Genomic DNA, 19,602 nt, shown 5'->3' on the forward strand with positions numbered 1-19,602 from the left:
CTGTAACACATCAACACACTGTTGCAGGGTTCGTTATGTGATCTTTCTCAGTGCACCTCCCCACGTGTCAGTCATCATGACACCTATCTTGGGTGTCATTTTGCAATTGTCCAAATCCTAGACCAGACCTGAACTATAATATCCTGAATATTCAATGTTCACCCTGGATATCTGACCACATTCAGGCACCCATAGGTCTTTCCCTGGGAGTCTGTGACAAAACAGCCTTCTTTAAACAAAACATTGCTTATTCAGTTGTAGGAACACATTTAAAGAGTAAGGGGAGAAACAGATTTTAAAACAATATTCTATATGTATGTCTCCCTAACATAAAGTTTTACCATCTCCTGATCTACTCAGGTCTAACTTTCTCAGATACCACTAGCAGGTACATGTTTTACCCTGAAATACTACCAGCTTTCTCTTCAAAGAGCATCACTTTTAATCCTGCCATCTTAATTTTGTTCTTCTGAGTTTGGCAGGATCTTATGTCATGCCTAATGAAAACCAAGTAGATTGTCTATAGACAGAGGCAGAGTCATCAAAGCCAGGAGTGCTGGCATTGTCTCTGAATGTCTTTAAAATATCAGGAGATGATTGCCTGACTAGCATCTCCTTCCTGCCAGAATTCCAGACTAACTGCTTGAGAGTTAAATAAAAAATAGTTGTACAGAAAATACCAGGGCCATATCCAGTAATTATGATTTATTACAGGGCAAATCTAAATCTGCCAGAGTCAGGAACACCAACCATTAGTAGGCATAGAATTAGACATGTAAATATGGATTCTCCCATTATCCACATGAAAAAGAGAGAGAGAGAGGGAGGGACAGAGAGAGACTCTGAACTTAAAACAACTGTTCACTGACTGGATTTACAACAAAGTTTCCTTTTAGGACAGGGTTTTCCAAAATAAAGTGGCTTCTTTAACTTTCCTGTGAGGCATCTGGCAGTAGCCAATGCCTAGGGCAGGAAACTCAACTATATAACCCCTCATAATAAAATTCAAATTCTCCTAATGTCAATTAAAATGTATGATATTGAAGACAAGGTGGGGGAAGGATTAATTTATAAACAAAGAAAAGGCTTAATTTTAAAAAATGCAGCTTGAATGCTCTGGGAATAACTCTTATCTGATATTTTAGTAGTGGAAGCTGCTTTGTTTCATTCAGCTGGTAGAGAAAAATAATTATGCCTTTTCCAACTTGAGGTGCATTTGTATTCCTTCCAAATAGTCCTATTACAACAAATGAAGTGCTTACTACACATCTTTTTTCCTGCTGCTTTTCAACTTAAATTTAATTTTCACATAGATTTATTTAAAACAATTCTTGATGCGACTCTCACAAATGATGAATTTATGGAGGGCTTAGTAAATGTGTAATGTAGCTGAAGTTAAAAATGGCTATTTTGTACTACTGTGCCTAAAATGAAATTATCCATTGTAGCCAGCTATTGTGCATCCATTTAAAGCCTATTTCTCATGGCACATATTCAATCTTTAACTGAAAGAAAATGTAAAGCAAATATGTTGCTAAGAGAAAAATGTATTTATAGCATTAATATTTAAACAATTTTAAATGCTTTTCTAAACTCTATGTATGCTCTGAATGTGTGTGCATATATGTGAGTATGTAGAGAATACACTATATATATTTATGATCATTTTGTACTGCACATAAAAATACTGTCTCTGTTCAAATGTAAATTGAGTTTCAGTTTAAGAAGAAAAGAAAAATCAAATGAAGATTGAGGAGCATAAGACTATTGGTAATGAAATCTCACTGGCAAAAAGAATTGTCGATAATAGAAGAAACTAAATAAAAAGTTTGCTTCAGGCAGTGGTACTTTTGCTTTCTCGTTGGCTGTTGGGCATGGGCGTGAGGATTCTGACATAGGATGATATTGTATATAACCGTCTCATTCCAGTTTTGATAACAGAACATCTGATATAATAGGGGTTGTGATCAGCCATTCCTAAACAAAAACTAGTGTTTTCTAAAAGGAACTGGCGATTTGGGATGAGTCAGATTTTTGGAGACCAACCAGAGACATTTCATTGGACCTATAAGAAGACAAGTGTTGAGCATTTTCTGAGAACTCAAGCCCCTTTATGGCATCTTGTACTGGGCACCCAAAAATGAAGGCACTCCCAAATCACCTGTTATTGGGATTCCCAAGAAAGATATCTGCCATGGTTTGAGGTGAGTAAATCCCATTCATAAAATACAACCTGATCTCAAGGTTCATAGTGGAATGTGTCTTCCCTACCCAAAGAGACAAGAAATGATGTATTAAATCTCTTGGCTAATACTAAGGTTCCGAGCATGATAAAATTTGTGATAAAAAAAAACTCCTGTCCAATAGACAGAAATTAGATTACCCGTATCTGTGGGTTTTTTTAAAAAAAATAATATCTAAAGGGAATAAGCCATACACATGGGAAAGATGGAAGGCAAATTTATTTGAATTGGTTTAATTTGAGGGGAGGCTGTTAGTTTGAGTCTGATTTTCTTTTATAATTGCCTTTTAATTGATAGATTGGGAGGTTCCAGTGAGTAGCTTTTGCATGAAAATCTGTCCATCAGAAGATTTATAGTAGTTCAACTGGCGTTTTCCTAACTATATCATGGGGTGAATCTACCGTATTTTAATTCAGCTATTGACTGTGTCAGATTTATGGCATTTCACTGGGCTTTCCTACTTTGGAGAGCTTTCTATGTGTGATATCCAGTCCCCAAAGGGCACTAAAACCTGTATTTCTTTGAAAATATCCAGAACTACTGGATTGTTCATTGAAATACTCGAAAACTTTGGAGATGAAAGACCCTTGTGTTTTCTCTTCTGTGCTCAGTGTAAATATCATGCAGATATGTCATTTTGCTGTCATTCTGCAAGAAGCCTATCAAAGGATTTTTCTATAAAAAAAAGCTTATAAATAAATGAATGTATTTGACAACTGAGTTAATGATCACATGGACTGAGCCCAAATTTTTGATCAATGAATCTTGTAGGCAGCTTTGTTTAAGCTTTGGCAAATCAATATACCATTTTGTTAAACAAGTAAAATGGATTGAGGGGCAACAGAATTAATGTTTTAATGTAATACATCAGCAGGGAAGAAAGAGGAGTAAGGAATAAGATAACTTTGCTGAGTTGAACTAGACTTTCCTCAGACTGGGGTCAAAGTTGTATTTGTTGTCTGATCACCAGATTATGAATACTATTTTTAACTCTTTTCCTTGCTATGGAGTTGACAGTGCTAAAATCCTTATTTTATCCAGAATAGTTCAGATAATAATAATGCAAATAGTGGCAAATATAACCAGTCATATAACATCAATACTGAGTAGCCACACTAAAAGCGAGTTATCTATCCAAGTGGTCTTAAACTGTGAAGTTATCTAGGTCTGCACTCTCCAGTACACAGTAACTACAGGACTAAAAAACAATAACAAAAAAGTCTTGGCACAGATGAAAAGTGATTCTTTTATTGCATTATGTTGCAAAGAAGTGATATAGGATTCTACCATCACTTTGGGTTGGAGAAGCAAATTGATCTATGGAGTCCATGCTTTTTCAACATTAAAAGGTGAAAAAGTCTATGTTTAGAAAGGGTGTTAGAGTCCAAAAAATTCATATAAGCACCTAGGTGTCTTTACAAAAGAACTGAAACGTGTTCTTGTTGAAACTCCCAATAGGCACCCATTGGCATTTGCCAGTGTCTAAATCTCTTTATAAATCTGATCAGAAATCTTGAATTAGATAAGGTATGTTAGAACAGCTTCTCACTGTTTTATTAGCATAAAGCTATCCTGCTAATCAAAAGCTTCCCTGAAAGTCTTTTAACCCAACTACATAAGTAATTCTTTTGCAGAAAGGGGTCAATAAGTGGCACATAATGAGCATAATGGAATAATTGGAAGAACTGTATTCCATTCATCATGCAAACAAGTAGGCAAGGAGGAATTTCTAACTTTTTGGTTGTTAATGTCTTTGTGAAATGAAAGCCCTGTGTGCAACAGTCAGGGCAATACAACTCCAGCACAAATAGTCATTTAGGACAAAAATATTCATTCCAGATTATTTCAAGCTGGACACCCTGTGGCCTCTTTTCAAGATCTGCATATTCAGAGCTTCCATTGCAATCCATCGTGTTAAGAACATAAGAACAGCCATATTGGATCAGACCAAAGGCCCAGCTAGCCCTGTATCCTTTCTTCTGACAGTGGTCAATGCCAGGGGCTCTAGAGGGAATGAACAAGTTGTATATGCTCAGCACTGTCACGCTGCTACGCTTTAGGGCTTCAATTTGGAGTGTGATGCCTAACTTTAGGCACCAAGATTTGAAGGGTTAGGCCTTTGTTTTGTAACATAAGCCCTCTTTTCCATTACTCTTATTATTGTCGGAGATAGATAATACCTTCTGGAGAGCTCCTGTTGCAGACGGCTTGCACAATGGTCTCCCAGCAGGTTTGAAGGGGAGCCAGTATCAAGATAAACAAAGTGTACTACATACTTGCTCTGTTGGATATGGGTTTTCTGGCAGGCACATATGAGAAATCAATGTCCTATCAGAATGTGATCCTGTGTTTTTAACTCTAATAAGAAAGTCGAGTGAGAAATCTCTGTCTGAACTCTGAATTAAGCATTCCACACAGTCCTTATATTGAGACAACAAAAGAAAAGAAACCAACTGCTCTGCCAAAGATAAATTATTATCCCCTAAGATGGTTTATGTTCCCTTGGTTATTTGTAGCTAGTGATTGAAAGTCAGGTAGAGGACACAAGCTATTGAACGGATCACTGGGGACTCTTCCAGGTTTGGGCTGTTAATAATCTTGAGAAGCAAAAGCTGAACATTCAAATCAAGGATTATACCCTGAAAGAATTTGTAAATGTGAAAACTGTCCGAGTATTTTTACCAGCTAGAATCTGTGGTGGTTGTTTGTTTGTTTGTTTGTTTTGTTTGTGATTTTGTTTTAAATCTTCAGATGGCTGGGATGCTAACAATTATTCATTCATAAAGGAGAACACAACACATGAAAATGTCAGCACTAAGCATATTTACAGAAAAAGATAAGATGCATTTTTCTATGTACAAAAACTTAGACCACCCAGACACAGCAGCTCACATTCATTTCATTAAAATCAGGCCTTAAACTTTTTGAGGAATCTCTCATTTTCTCAGTGATTGCTATGGATCTTTCCTATTAGCTAGCAGAGCACAAAATGTTAGGTCAATAATGACACAATGAGCAATTACTTTTTTTTTCATTTACCAATATGGTGGCCATGGTGTTACCCTAGAAAAGGGGGTTGTATTATAGTTTAGTTCAGTGGGCTCCATTTTGAAAGAGACAGTTCCTTTTCTCTACATGATGGAGGTTTTTCCCGCTCAAACTGTTGATTTGCACACGGTACTACCTTGTGCACCCCTCTCAAGCAGGCTGTGCACCCGTTACTATCTGGTGCACTCAGCACCAAAAGAGGTGCACTCAGCACCAAAAACACTGCACACAGCCCCTAGGAAGCTGCACTCAACCCCTAAGTTCATTAGCATATTTTTCCCGCCTCTGGGCCAATAAGAGCCCTGAGGTATCAAGGGCTTGGGTCCTTGGATATTCCCCAGCCTTGGATTGTTTTTTTGTTGCTCCTTGTACTGTTTGCCTGAAGCTTAGATACCATCTATGTAATCAGAGGCCTGGACTTTTGAACTGTGCTACCCTTGTGTGGTAAATACCCACAAGGTTTTCCTGTCTGCACTGGTCACTGGAACTGGGACTCTCTTTTCCTGTCATCTTTATTGGATTACTCACCTACTGGAGCAGACGGTGTTGTCGAAGGACAGATCAGACTGTGTCCAGAGGGAATTCCTTTCCAGATCGAGGATCCATATCGGGGTCGTCTCTTCACAGAGGACTCACTACCGTGGGATCTCCCTGCTTGTCCTCCCCAGAGGCTTACAAATAGCCCGAGGGTTGAAGGTCGCAGGCATCGATTGCCTCAGGCTTTGTATATACCTTATGTATCTAGGGAACTGTCCTATCTCCTTTCTTCGGGTTAGGGAGGGTTGGTTTGTTGAAACTTACTGTTAACTGTATATCTGTTCCATTATTTACTCAAAAATACATGGTTTGGCCCTAAATTGTGTATGCCTGATTTGTGGCTAAAGGTTCACCGGTGATTAGATACGGCTCTCAGGACGGATCTTTCTTCGGTGTAGGGACTCCTTCTCCCCGTTTTATATCCACTCCGTCGGCCATTTTAATTTAATTGTTTGTCCACGTCCCTAGGGCAACAATGGGCTACTATGGAAATCAAAGGTCACTGGGAGCAAGAGAATTTCATGCCACAGTTAAAATTATTACATTTCCATCAGTGATGGGCATGATTCAAATAATATTCTAAGTTGAATTTTATTGCAGGATCAGTATTAGAGCAATTTCTCTGCACATGTCACAATGGAGTCCAGTGCAATGAGTCTGGATGGTATTTGGGAGCTATTGTTCCAAGCTTGGTTACACATGCACACACTGAAATACAGCGTGAACGTGGTGGTACTGGTGATGGCTCAGGCCTGATCCCAAGAGGCTGTTCATGCCAGAACAGCTCTACTGCTGGGAACTTTCATGGTATACAAGAGGATTTCTCCAAGGTGGCAGAGAGTCCTGCACTCTGGGAGGATGTAATAAGGGATCCTCTGATGCAGCTGAAGCTCCGTGTACAACACAATGGAAGCTGGCTTCCTCTATCCCCAAGACACAGATTTGACTCATCATTGTTACAGAATGAAAAATTTAAGAAAGCCCCAAGAGAAGAATTTTCTTATTTTATTCAAATGAAGCTTCCATCTGAAGGCACATATGCCACCATATGGGATCCATTTCAAGCATTCATTAGCAGAAGAATAATTAGTCTAGCATCATACAAGGAAGAAAGGAACAAGCCCAAAGGATAATTACTTTAGAAACAGAAATAAAAGACCTTGAAACTAAATTTGCTAGGGACAAGTCTATGAAAAAAGGAAGAAAAAAATCCTACTTGTGGGGAAGTTTGATTTCAACTATCCTCTGACAGTGGAGAAGATGAACAGTTCTTCCTATGGTAGGATTACTTTTAACCTGGACAGAATCTGGTAAACTATTTTTCTAACAACTACAGAAAATATGCAGTCTCCTATTTCAGCCATTCACCATAAACAGGAGCTCTTTTCTCTAGTATGGGAGAGATTAATCATTTCCACATAACACTAGAAAGATCTGCAGTCTATAATTCCTTCCTCATAGTAAATACATAAGCAGGATTTAATTCCTTTCTCCACTTCTATGGAATGACTGCTGCAACAGGCAGGTCATAGCATTTACCCATGAGTTTGTGGGTCTGTGGAGTTTGTGGCACTGGTTAAAAGAGTGTCCTACGCAAGCTGCCTGTATATGTGTCAGTTTTTAACAGATGATTCACCCGTAGTCCATCCTACCTGGAAATTGCCAGGGAGACAGTCACACAACACTGAGCAGTTCTGCATGGCGAGTTTTGCACTACAGCATTCATTGACAGAGCCAGCCCTATTCCCAGACTCCCAGACCCACAATAGTTATGCTGCATTGGGGTTCTGAATGCTAGTAGAGCTCAGAAGGGCAGGATTTGCCCCAAGCAAATGCAGCAGGGACTGAATTCCTTCTAATCATACTAGGAAAGGCCTAATATTCTAAGCCACTTGAATCAAGTCAGAAAGCAAGATTCCTCTAGGCAGAAACCTTTGATTGAGATGGTGGTCAAAGGGACAACTCTTTGATGTCTAGAGCTCTTGGCAACAAAGGATAAAATGAGATCCACATCGCTGCATGTAAAGCAGATAGTGCAGGTTATGACAGTAGTTCATTCATACTGGGAACACTTGTTACAAAGCATGAGCATTTAAAGACACAAAGAGCTCTATCTAGCATTGGGTGACTCACCTACAGTATAAACAAGATAATTACCTGGTTCACCTGCTGGAGCAGGAGATCGATTACAGAAACTAATTAAAGACCTGTTTTAAGCAGATATGAGCTCATAGGTTTTCATGATGGGTGCTTCTTCTCTTAACTCACCACAGAGAAAACCATAGAACAACAGAGATTAGCCTTATTTCATTTTTATTGCTTCTCCGATTCAGAGGAAAACCACAGAAAGTCAAAAGTGTAGCTAATTTACTTTACCAAGCCAGCATATGCAAGCTAATTTCTTTACTTTACAAGACAGAAGTCTCTGCAAAAGAATTAATGTCAAAATAAAACAAAGAAAAGTATGCACCCATGTGGAATATAAGTGCAATGTTTGGTAATGGGCAAACTCTTCCCAAGGACATACAGTGATGACTACTGGGGAGGAGCAATTTCAGTTCTGAGTTATTTGCATTTGTCATCAGAGCACCATGTAAGAACGTGTGAATCAGGATACATTTACCTTTTAGTCTTGAAGAATAATAGGAGAAATGTCAGAACTATGAGCCGCCCCTATGAGCAACCATGGGCTCAATGGAAAACGAGTGCTGGGATGCTGACCCAACTTTGCCCAGGCCTCCATTTTTTTTAATGATGTCCCTGGCCTGCTCTCCCCCAGAGATCTCTGAATCCCTTCCAAAGAAAGCTTTGCATTGATCCCTGCTGTTCTATGCATACAGCTCGTCAGAGCACAGGTGCTTGGAGGTTGCAACACATAACTTATTTAGCAGCATGAGTTTCATGTTCAAAAGTGATACCTAAATAACTTTACAAAAATTCAAAAATTGAATCTGCAATGGAGCAAACAGCTGCAAGAGGGTAATTATACCACAACGCTAGTTCTTCTTGAATGGAAAAGAATAATAATGATGAAAGAAAAGAAATAAGTCAACAGAAATAATACAGTCTTATAAATAGTAATAGAGATATAGCCATGTTAGTCTGGTCTTGCTGAAACAAAAGACAGGACTATGCAGCACTTTAGGATATGTCTACTCTGCCACCCTAGTTCGAACTAGGGTGGCTAATGTAGGCATTCGAACTTGCAAATGAAGCCCGGGATTTAAATATACCGGGCTTCATTTGCATGTTCCCAGGCGGGCGCCATTTTTAAATGTCCATAGTCCGAACTACCTGCCCACGACTACACACGGCATGGACTAGGTAGTTCGAATTAAAGCTCCTAATTCGAACTACCATTAAACCTCCTTGCAAGAGGAATAACGGTAGTTCTAATTAGGAGCTTTAATTCGAACTACCTAGTCCGTGCCGCATGTAGCCGTGGGCAGGTAGTTCGAACTACGGACATTTAAAAATGACATCTGCCCGGATACATGCAAATGAAGCCCGGGATATTTAAATCCCGGGCTTCATTTGCAAGTTCGAATGCCTACATTAGCCACCCTAGTTTGAACTAGGTGATGAGCTTTCTCAGATCAAATTGTGGAAGAAAATTGCCATGACCATATATACCAATTTGATCTGAGGAAGTGGGCCTGGCCCACGAAAGCTCATCACCTAATAAACCATCTTGCTAGTCTTTAAAGTGCTGCATAGTCCTGTCTTTTGTGACACTCTTATCAGAGAACCATGACAATGAGGACAAGTTGTGCTTACGTTTTATGGTGTTTCACCTGTGTTTGAAAAGAACAAACAGCTGTGACACTGTATTTTTACTCCTGGCCTCTGGGATCCAGAAGCAATGACCAGATGTACCTGATAAATACTGTGATTTGCCATGTCAGGATAGTACCCCAAAGTATTGTTTAAGGAAAGAAATTTGGAAATTGTTGGATATATATATTAGAAAGCAGGCTGGTATCAGTGTGAAGAATTTACGTAGTTATTCTTGATCATTCAGTTAAAGGATAGCGTTTTGCCTTAGCTTCTTAAACACACTAACCAATAATTAATTTAACTGATATAGGACAGCTACATCGGCTCTCAATAAAATGATTTGTATAGATCTAAAAGCAAGTCTTTGGAGGAAAGACAGGGGTGATCATTATTTCAAAGCTCTTTTTATTCCATCCCCCTCCAGTCTTAAGTCTTGTGAAATTATTTATTTGACAATCTTAAAATACAACCTGAGCTGTAATAGTATGAGGACTGCTCAATGAAAGGGGGGAAAAGAAAAAAGATTAATAAATTACATGCTAGAAATAGGAAACAAGATTAGAGGTGACACTTTGGCAATGACTTCTTCACGGTGATGGAAAATATAAAACAAGATTAGTCAGAGGGGAAAGGGAGAGAGTTAATCGGTAGGAAAGATGAAATTGGGGTGAATGTGAGAAAAGACTGTGAAAAATTGAGGAGTTAATTAGGATAAAAGGTACGATAAAAGCGAATATACAGCAAAGAGGGGCATTGGTACCAGAGGTTAAAAAAAAATACAAACAACACTGCATGAATCAGAAAGTTGGAAGGCAGGCTGGAGAATAATGTGAGAGATCAATGAGAATGTACAATGGGGAGGACGAGAAGAGAATGATGAGAAAAGTACATGTTATTATTGCAATAGATGTAAGATTAAAACCTTATTTCCCCTATATCATTGCTAAGATGCCATCTCTATAATTATAACCTTATAGGCTGTGTTTCCAAGCAAACTCTAATATTAATGAGTGTACAGGAAAGGGCATCTCCCTTCTAATTCACAAATTTGGCTACGATGATTCACCATTTGAGCCAGTTTGTTTGTTTGTTTTCCTGGTAAAACATGACTAGATTGCATCCTTCAGCAAATGTCAAATATACTGTGTTCACTCTTATTCTAGGATTTTGCTACAACAAAATCACTTGACAAACTCACACAAATTTGTCTCTGTCTGTTGCATTGAGGAGCCACAAGTGACATCATCAGGGCTTCTTTTTCTCTTCCATTAACTTCTAGAAAGAAACAGGGGTGGATTTCCTCCTCTACTGCAGTCTCTGCAAGCCCAGAGAGGACTTCAACACAGCCCCCCTCTAGGAGGACTTAATTTGCACGTACCAATAGCTGTCATGAACAAAACCCACATTGACTAACAAATACCACAGAATGGAATCTGAGAGGCAAGAGATTTTTTTCCCTGCACTTGCCTGTGGTAATTCACTTGTGTTCATTGTCAAATGATTGCTGTTAAATCAAAGTTACTGTAATGATATTTTATCCCTGTGCTGGTTTGCACCAATTTCCCAGTAAAAGAAAATGTGGTTAATGTGTACAAAGAAAATCTTTCAATCTTCTAAAAACAATATAAATGTTTTACAGATAAATTACTATTTGATATAGCTTCATACCCATCATATATCGTGAAATTCAGTCCAAACTGAGCTCAATGAGAGCTTTGTCATTGATGTTAATGGAACAGAATTTCTACCAGTGTTTAACTTAGTATTTATTTTATAATATGTGCCATAATCCTATTCTAATATATTGGTTATGCATTATACATTTAATATAAATTGTATTATAAATATAATACAATGATTTATTTTATAAACTTCTCTTTTAAAACCTTAAACCTGTATAGATTACTTACCTATTACTGTACTTGTTTTTAATCCACATGTTTGGAAATACATTTTTTTCCCTTTTCCCAAGGCAGTTGATAAATCAGATAGAATTTAATTGTCTGTGTCTCCCAATGACAATTTAAAAGATGAATAAATTTCACATTTCAGAAATTTTAAACTTCTGGACATATTTTAAATGATAAAATATAATAAAAACAGTCTCTTTCATAGAAACATCTGGTGTGTTTCCCAGTTTTATTTTGATTCCTTTATCTAAAGCAAAGGATTAATTAAATAAATTGTTCTCAAGTGGCAAATGTGGGCAATATGCACATGCATTCTTATATCTTGTAAAATCCCACTAGGTTTTCTACAAATGCCACCTCCCTTCTTGACATGCATATTTTGAAGTGGTAGAAAGTGTACAAAAGAATAACCATGGAAGGTATATTTTAAACTACCCTCACCAAAAGCTAATTATTTGTGTACACTTATAAATGTTTGTGTTCTCCTTAATAGAAAAATCTTAAGTGCCAGAAAGCTGAGCTGCTAGCAAAGGGGGAAGAAAAATCCTGATAGCTATTAACATGCAGTAAAATTATCTGACAGTGATTATTTTGAATATAAATTTAACTATAGTTTTATCCCACATTGGTCAACAACCTTAAGGCAAGATTGTACAGCTGAATCCTGTAAAATACTATTTATTCAAAACAATTTTCCATCTATTGGATCAACAGTTGAAAGAGCAAATAAAAAAACCAACAAAGTTATCCAGACATAAAGGATTAAGATATACTGATTTTATCATATTGTGGTTGAATGTTTGACCTTGTAGGTTGAGATATGCTGTGTGTGTTTTAATGTATTAATTTGATACTGCCTGTGACATTAGTTTAGATGTGCTTTCAACAGATGTGGCTAAATTTTGCAGCTGGTTTTACATAAATATGTACACACACATATACACATACACTGATGTTTAGGCATCTTACAATTTTATCTGATATTGAAATACTTAGTGTCTGATATATTGTACCTTTGAGACTGTGAATCAAAAATGTGGAGTGCTACATTTTGAGGACAATAGACTATTTAGAAAGGCTTATGAAGAATGGAAATGAGAATGTCATGGAATGTACACGAAAAATCTTTTTTAAAAGTAAATAAAATAATCCCTCTAAAGAATTCTCTGTGTTATGGGGAACCAGTTAGGATTCACAATGAAAGAAAATGTAAGCGAAAGTTGGCAGAAACATTTGCTGATTTGAAGAAGTAACTTGATCAGATGATAACAAAAACCAAAACTAAGGATATGAAAGTACAATTAACAATATGAGTTTTCAACATATTGGATATGGAGTCCTAAGAGGAAGGAATCAGGTGAGTTTGGCACTGAATTAGATAAAGTTTTACACAGTATATAGGATAGAATGGGAAATATAAAGGCATCAATTGAATTCAACATCAGACCAAGAGAGGATGGAGTAGCTAGTTTAACAGGAGTCCCTCTAGTTTATTTATGTATATAGGACTTAAAAGGGAAAAAATAGGGGTATTTGACATATGCTTTAAAAACATGGAAGTATATGGAAAAATGGGTGAAATTAACTGAAAAAAAGAAAGGAAATACAAAATAAAATTGAAAATTGTTCACAGATTTTAATATATGTCTGTACTGGTTTCAGGCCGTGGGCAACCACAATGCCTACCTATAGCCACCGTCTCGTTCACCAGTCCACAAACCAGTCTCAAAGCCCCATCGCACAGTTAGAGTGGGGCAGCAAGAACACCGGCAAGCAGTTTATCTCACTTTCTAAGTCTCTGCCCATGCCCAGGTAGGGCTGAGAAAGGGACAAAAAGTAAATTATAAGGCCAGGCCCTGGGATCAGGGTGGGTGAACAAACCAACAGTAACCATTTTCTAAACCCAGGCCCTGGGATCAGGGTGGAGACACAGTCGGGCCTCCTTGCAAGCGGAGGGCCGACGAGCTCAGGTGGTTTGCCCCTTTGGGGGGGAGGGAGGGGGAGAAGAGCACCGGCCAACCCATTCCACTGTGTCCCACTCCAGGGCTCTAATAGTGGCAGCGCTGGATGCCACTGGGTCAGTGGGAATCCTGACTGCAACACGCTGATCTGGTCAGTGGATTAGCGGGGATCAGGGCCACAACACACTGCCCAGCTGACCGCCATGTCCTCAGCCAGCACTGGTCTGGCTCCCCCTGGGCTACTTCCTGGTGTTCCTACCTGCCTCCATCGTGGGCCAGCTGGCTCTGTGGGGGTCGAAGGAGCTATCGGGGGTATGTCTACACTACAGAGTTAGTTCGAACTAATGGACATTAGTTCGAACTAACTTTAATAGGCGCTACACTAGCGCTCCGCTAGTTCGAATTTGAATCGAACTAGCAGAGCGCTTAGTTTGAACTAGGTAAACCTCATTTTACGAGGATTAAGCCTAGTTCGAACTAGGTAGTTCGAATTAAGGGCTGTGTAGACCCTTAATTCGAACTAGTGGGAGGCTAAGGCTTCCCAGGTTTCCCTGGTGGCCACTCTGGCCAACACCAGGGAAACTCTATGCCCCCCTCCCGGCCTTGGACCCCTTAAAGGGGCACGGGCTGGCTACGGTGCCCATGCCAGGTGCAAGCCTGCCAGCACCCGGACAGCAGACCCTGCACCTGGCACGGATCGAGCCAGCCACCCGATGCCTCCCAGCCTTTCCCCTCTTCCCGGGACCAGGCTGGCGGCTCCCGGGAGCTTGCCCAGGACCGCAAGAGGTGGGCACCCGCCTGGGCTAATGCGGACATCGTGGACCTCGTCCATGATCTCCGCACTAGGCACAGGAAAGTGACCAGCTTGGGCAGGAGAGCTGCCAGCCTGGCCACCCAGGAGCAGGTGTGCATGAAAATCAAGGTGGTCCACTGAGACCCACGACCCTGAGCCCTGAGCTTTCAATGGCCGTACTGGGTCAGACCAAAGGTCCATCTAGCCCAGTAGCCTGTCTGCCGACAGCGGCCAACCCTAGGGACCCTGGAGGGGATGGACCGGAGACACTGACCAAGCCATTTGTCTCGTGCCATCCCTCTCCAGCTTTCCACAAACTTTGGGCAGGGACACCACTCCTACCCCCTGGATAATACCACTCCATGGACCCAACCTCCATGACTTGATCTCACTTCCCTTTAAACTCTGTTCTAGTTCTAGCCTTCACAGCCTCCTGCAGCAAGGAGTTCCACAGGTTGACTCTTTGCTTTGTGAAGAACAACTTTCTGTTACTAGTTTGAAGCCTGCTGCCCATTCCTTTCCTTTGGTGTCCTCTAGTCCTTCTTTATGGGAACTAATGAAGAACTTTTCTGAATGCACCCTCTCCACCCAACTCCTGCTTTTAGAGACCTCTATCCTGTCCCCCCTCCGTCTCCTCTTTTCTAAGCTGAGAAGTCCCAGTCTCTTTAGCCTCTCTTCATATGGGACCTGTTCCCAACTCCTGATCATTGTAGTTGCCCTCCCCTCTCTCAGCCTCTCTCTTCCCCTCTCCCACCTCCTTTTCCCAGTCTCCCCCAGTTTTGTTCAATAAAGACAGATTCCATTTTTGAACACAATTGTCCTTTATTTTGTACATCAAGAAAAGGGGCTAGGGAAGGGTAAGTGGAAGGAGGTGAGGGAGGAATGGGGCACGAGCCCCCGATGGGGAGGACTGGGCTGGCTCTGCGGGCTTCTGGGGGTGGAAGCTCTCCTGCAGCCCCCCAATTACCCCCTCTCTCCAGATGGCAGCCTGCGGCAAGTGCAGCCAGGCTGATGGCCGAGTGGTGTGATGTGCCCAGTGTGGGCACTCCGGGCACTCTAAGCCAGGACTGGTTTTCAAGCGGGGCACCCCTGAGAACTGTCTGTCCGGGGTGGGGGTCGGGACCCTATAAGCACAGCCCTCGGCTAGCCTGAGACAGCATCTCCACGCTCTAAGTCCTCCTCTGATGCCCTGCCGGCACTGCTTCCGGCCATCCTTAAGCCCTGTTCAGGGTCCACTTAATGTGGACATACTAGTTCGAATTAGCAAAACACTAATTCAAACTAGTTTTTAGTTCTAGATGCGTTAGTTCGAATTAGCTTAGTTCGAATTAACTAATTCGAACTAAGTTAGTTCGAATTAGAGCTGTAGTGTAGACATACCCAGGGAGGCCATAGGTTCTGGAGGTCACTCAGGCAGAGGTCCAGGGGGTCCCGCCCATTCTTCCGGGCCCAGCCTGGGTCCTAGAGGTCCAGGATAGGCTTCAGGCCTTAGCAGGTGTCTTTGTAGCCTACTGTAGTCACTGGGCTCCAGCAGTGGTTGCAGCAGCCTGGAACAGTCCTCAGAGCATGGCAGTGACCCCAGCGGCCAAACCCAATTGTCCCACTGAGGGCAGCAGGGCAAGGCTTCTGGAGCTTTGGCCGAATCTCCTCTCTGCTTGGCTGCCAGGCTCCAACAGACCTGGGATCTCCCTCTTTTATACTTCTGGTCCTGCCCTTCTGCTTTGTGGGGGACGGAGCTGGGGGCAGGATTTTCAGGGGATCTTTCTCTTCTGGGTCAGCTACACTGCCTCCCTACAATGCCCAAAGATTTATATATAAACATAACATCGAGCCATAAATACATCAATAAAACAAAAAGTCAAGATTAAGCAACTGGCCCTTCTGAAACACAAAACAACTGGCACATAAGGAGTGTAATGAAGTTGAGAGAGTGTAACAAAGTTAAAAAGTAAGGGTGATGGATGAAAGAAAAAGTGCATCTGAAGTTACTTTGTCAAGTACATAAAGGGAAAAAAATAAAATCCATAAAATCCATAACAGAGATCATTTATTGACAAAGTGGTAATCACTGATACAAAATTAAAGATATTCTTCAGCTAATTTTGGAAAACGACCATGGGCGGCACCAAAAGAAAACAAAACTATCAGAGTATGCCAGACATCTATCAAAGGGAATTGTTTTCACATCAGAGGAGATCAAGGGATAACTGCACCTGAAGATTGACAGAGCTTTAAAATGAGCTGGGGGTCCATCCTAGAATTTAAAACAAAATGACAGTGGGTCAGGTAAGCCTGCAGAAGATACGCACGAGATAGAATGCCTTTAGAGAGGACTATATTCAAATAGAGTCTCGGGGTGAAATTCAAGGAGTCCTGCAAATCATTGTACTGTAAGCCCTCTTATAATGACAAAAGTTTAAAAGTGAGAAAGCAAAATAAGCAGATGATTTGTAATTAAGTTACCCATGATGAAGGAAGACTGAGGAATTTCAGGGGAATTTAGAAAAGTTAGGTGAAAGGACATCACAAAGACAGATAAAAATCAGTCTTAAAAATACAAGTTAATGAATATTTGTGAAGAATAATTAGGACTACTCCTATAATTAACTGTATGCAACCAGGAAAAGTCATGCATGTAATCTGAACCTGCTCAATGAAAACGTGTGCTTAATGTATATTGATGGGGGAGTGGCATGAGAGAAAGAAGAACACTAGATACATAAAGATAGATACACAAAAGTACTCAGGCCAATCCTACACTACAAATTTACATCAATATAACTATGTCACGCAAGGGTGTGAAAAATCCACTCCCCATGGCCACCTATCCCTCAGTGTAGACAATACTGTGTCAAGAAGAAGGCTTCTCCCATTGACATAGCTATCGCCTGTCATAGAGGTGAATTAACTATGCTGATGAAAGACACTCTATTGTAGGGCTTTAATGAAGACACTATTATGCTGACAGGAGAGTAGCTGCAACATTGCAACTGCACCACTGCAGCATTTATAATGTGGACCTGCCCTTAGGCATCCAGCTGCCACTTCTGGGTTCCTGAATCCAGGAGTCAGCCCCTCTCAGGATTCACAGATCCCTGCCAAGCTGCCCATGACCATTGTAGATCCATAAATGTATTCAATGCCTACATAGCTGCAGTAAAAGATACCTAGTATCTGCTTCTGGACATGCACACTGAAGGCCTAGACCTGAGCTGGCCCAAGTTTTGGGTGAGGCGGGCTACCGCCTGGGACGTCCCATCATAGGGGACGCCGCATGGGGCTGCCGAACCGGGTGGGGATGGCACCGCACATGCTTCATGCACCCCGGGTGGGGCTATGCATGCTCCGGGTGCCCGGGAGCGGGGTCACGCATGCGCCGCATGCCGGGGGTGGGGCCGTGCATGCATCTCACTCCCGGGGGCAGCGCTGCACTCCCAGGGGTGGCGCCACGCTCCCAGGGCCCGGCGCACACAAATGGCTTGGGCCTGCACTGGCCCAGACCAGGCGTATTTCCCAGTGTGATGCATGAACCAAAGGAAAACAAACATTTTTCAGCATAATTTGATGTGTGGGGCCAATCTAGTAAGTGTGTTGAGAGCTTGCTTCCTAGGTCAGCCCTCTATAAGTAAACTTATGAAAATGGCATAGGGTGGGAGAAGCTGGGGGGAAGGAGGAAACAAACTCAGAACTTTTATCCCAGTGGTTAGGGCATTCAGCTGTGATGAGGGAGATCCCACATTAAAGTCCCTTTTGCGCAAAGCTTTTGCGCAAAAGGGCCAGTGTAGACAGCTGAGATTTGTTTTCCGCAAAAAGGCCCAATCGCAGAAATGGCGATCGGGGCTTTTTTGCGGAATAGCGTGTCTAGAATGGCACGGGCGCTTTTCCGCAAAAAGTGCTTTTGCGGAAAAGCGTCCGTGCCAATCTAGACGCTCTGTTCCGCAAATGCTTTTAACGGAAAACTTTTCCTTTAAAAGCATTTCCGGAAAATCATGCCAATCTAGACACAGCCATGGTATACCACACATCTTGAATATTGCTTACAGATGTGATCGCCTCATCTCAAAAAAGATATATTGGCATTAGAAAAGGTTCAGAAAAGGGCATTAGTAGGCATGAACATTAAAAGTCAGCAAGTAAGACACAGGGACAAACTATGTTCAGCAGTGTAATTTAGTCCAAAATTTACTGTCCAAATTCAGCCCCAATATAAACAGCTGCTACTTCTCAGGTGCATAACGTAGTGAGACTCCATGAAGAAAGAGGAAGGGCAGAATTTTTATGGGGTACATCTGCAGAAGATGAATGATGTATAGCTTTTTTTAGCTAATGTCTAAAATAGTAGACAGAAGCACCAATTTAAGAGCCCTGGTTATGAAAGGAATTAGATTTGTAACATGGAAGAGTTCATGTTAAAAAAAAGAACACTGCTGGCTTATTACTTTACATCTTCATTGTGTTATCCATGCTGTATGAGCACTTGTCTACATGTTCGAAGATATCAGACTCAATGTGCCAGTGGCAGAACATTTAGCTGTGCATCACGCCAGAAGTGTGAATCTCTTGCAGCCGATATTTAATCTACTGCTACATGAAACCCTTTCTTAAAAACAAAATGCAGGCTTTTCTTTTCCAAATATCTTTCCCTATGCTGCCATAGACATGGTCTTTGTAATATCTTATGGTTTGTCATATAACACTCTGGGATATTGAGTGTCCTACAGAGGACACGATAGAAATTTATTGGGAAATGAAATGCCTATTCACTGTGCCGGTGCCACTTTACAGTGCATGGAACTCAAAGCTCTTGGCACATGTTAATATTTTATTTTTGAGTTTTTCAACTTTTCTAATAAAAACAAAGAAAAAAAGCAAACAAGGCTTGCATTGATTTAAGGCTTCAGGGAGTAGAATAAAGCCATTTCCTTTATTTTATAAATGAGAATATGCTTATCACATTGATCTAGACAGGGTAGAGCAATAATTCCCAAATTTCCCTATTCTCCACAGACTGCATGCAAATTATAAATCATGGCTACAAAAGTATAATCAGTATGAACTATCATCAAGTCCAATATTCTACACATGCTGTAATTCAAAAAAGAAGTCAGATACCTTGGAACTTAGATTTTTGATGTTTTAATGAGTGCGTTATTTTTTTCAAGTGCACCACATCCAATTAAATTTAGCATTCAATTCCTTTGCTATAGCTTCCAAATGATTTCAATTCTCTCTTTTTTTGTCATCATGAGAAATATAGTTAGGAACCTATTTATCCTATCACCAAGGTCAGCCAAAAAAAAGCAGACAGCTCAATATTTGTAATATTCAATACA

The sequence above is a fragment of the Pelodiscus sinensis genome, chromosome 12, assembly GCF_052426305.1.
Source record: "Pelodiscus sinensis isolate ZL-2025 chromosome 12, ASM5242630v1, whole genome shotgun sequence".
NCBI classification, from domain to species: domain Eukaryota; kingdom Metazoa; phylum Chordata; order Testudines; family Trionychidae; genus Pelodiscus; species Pelodiscus sinensis.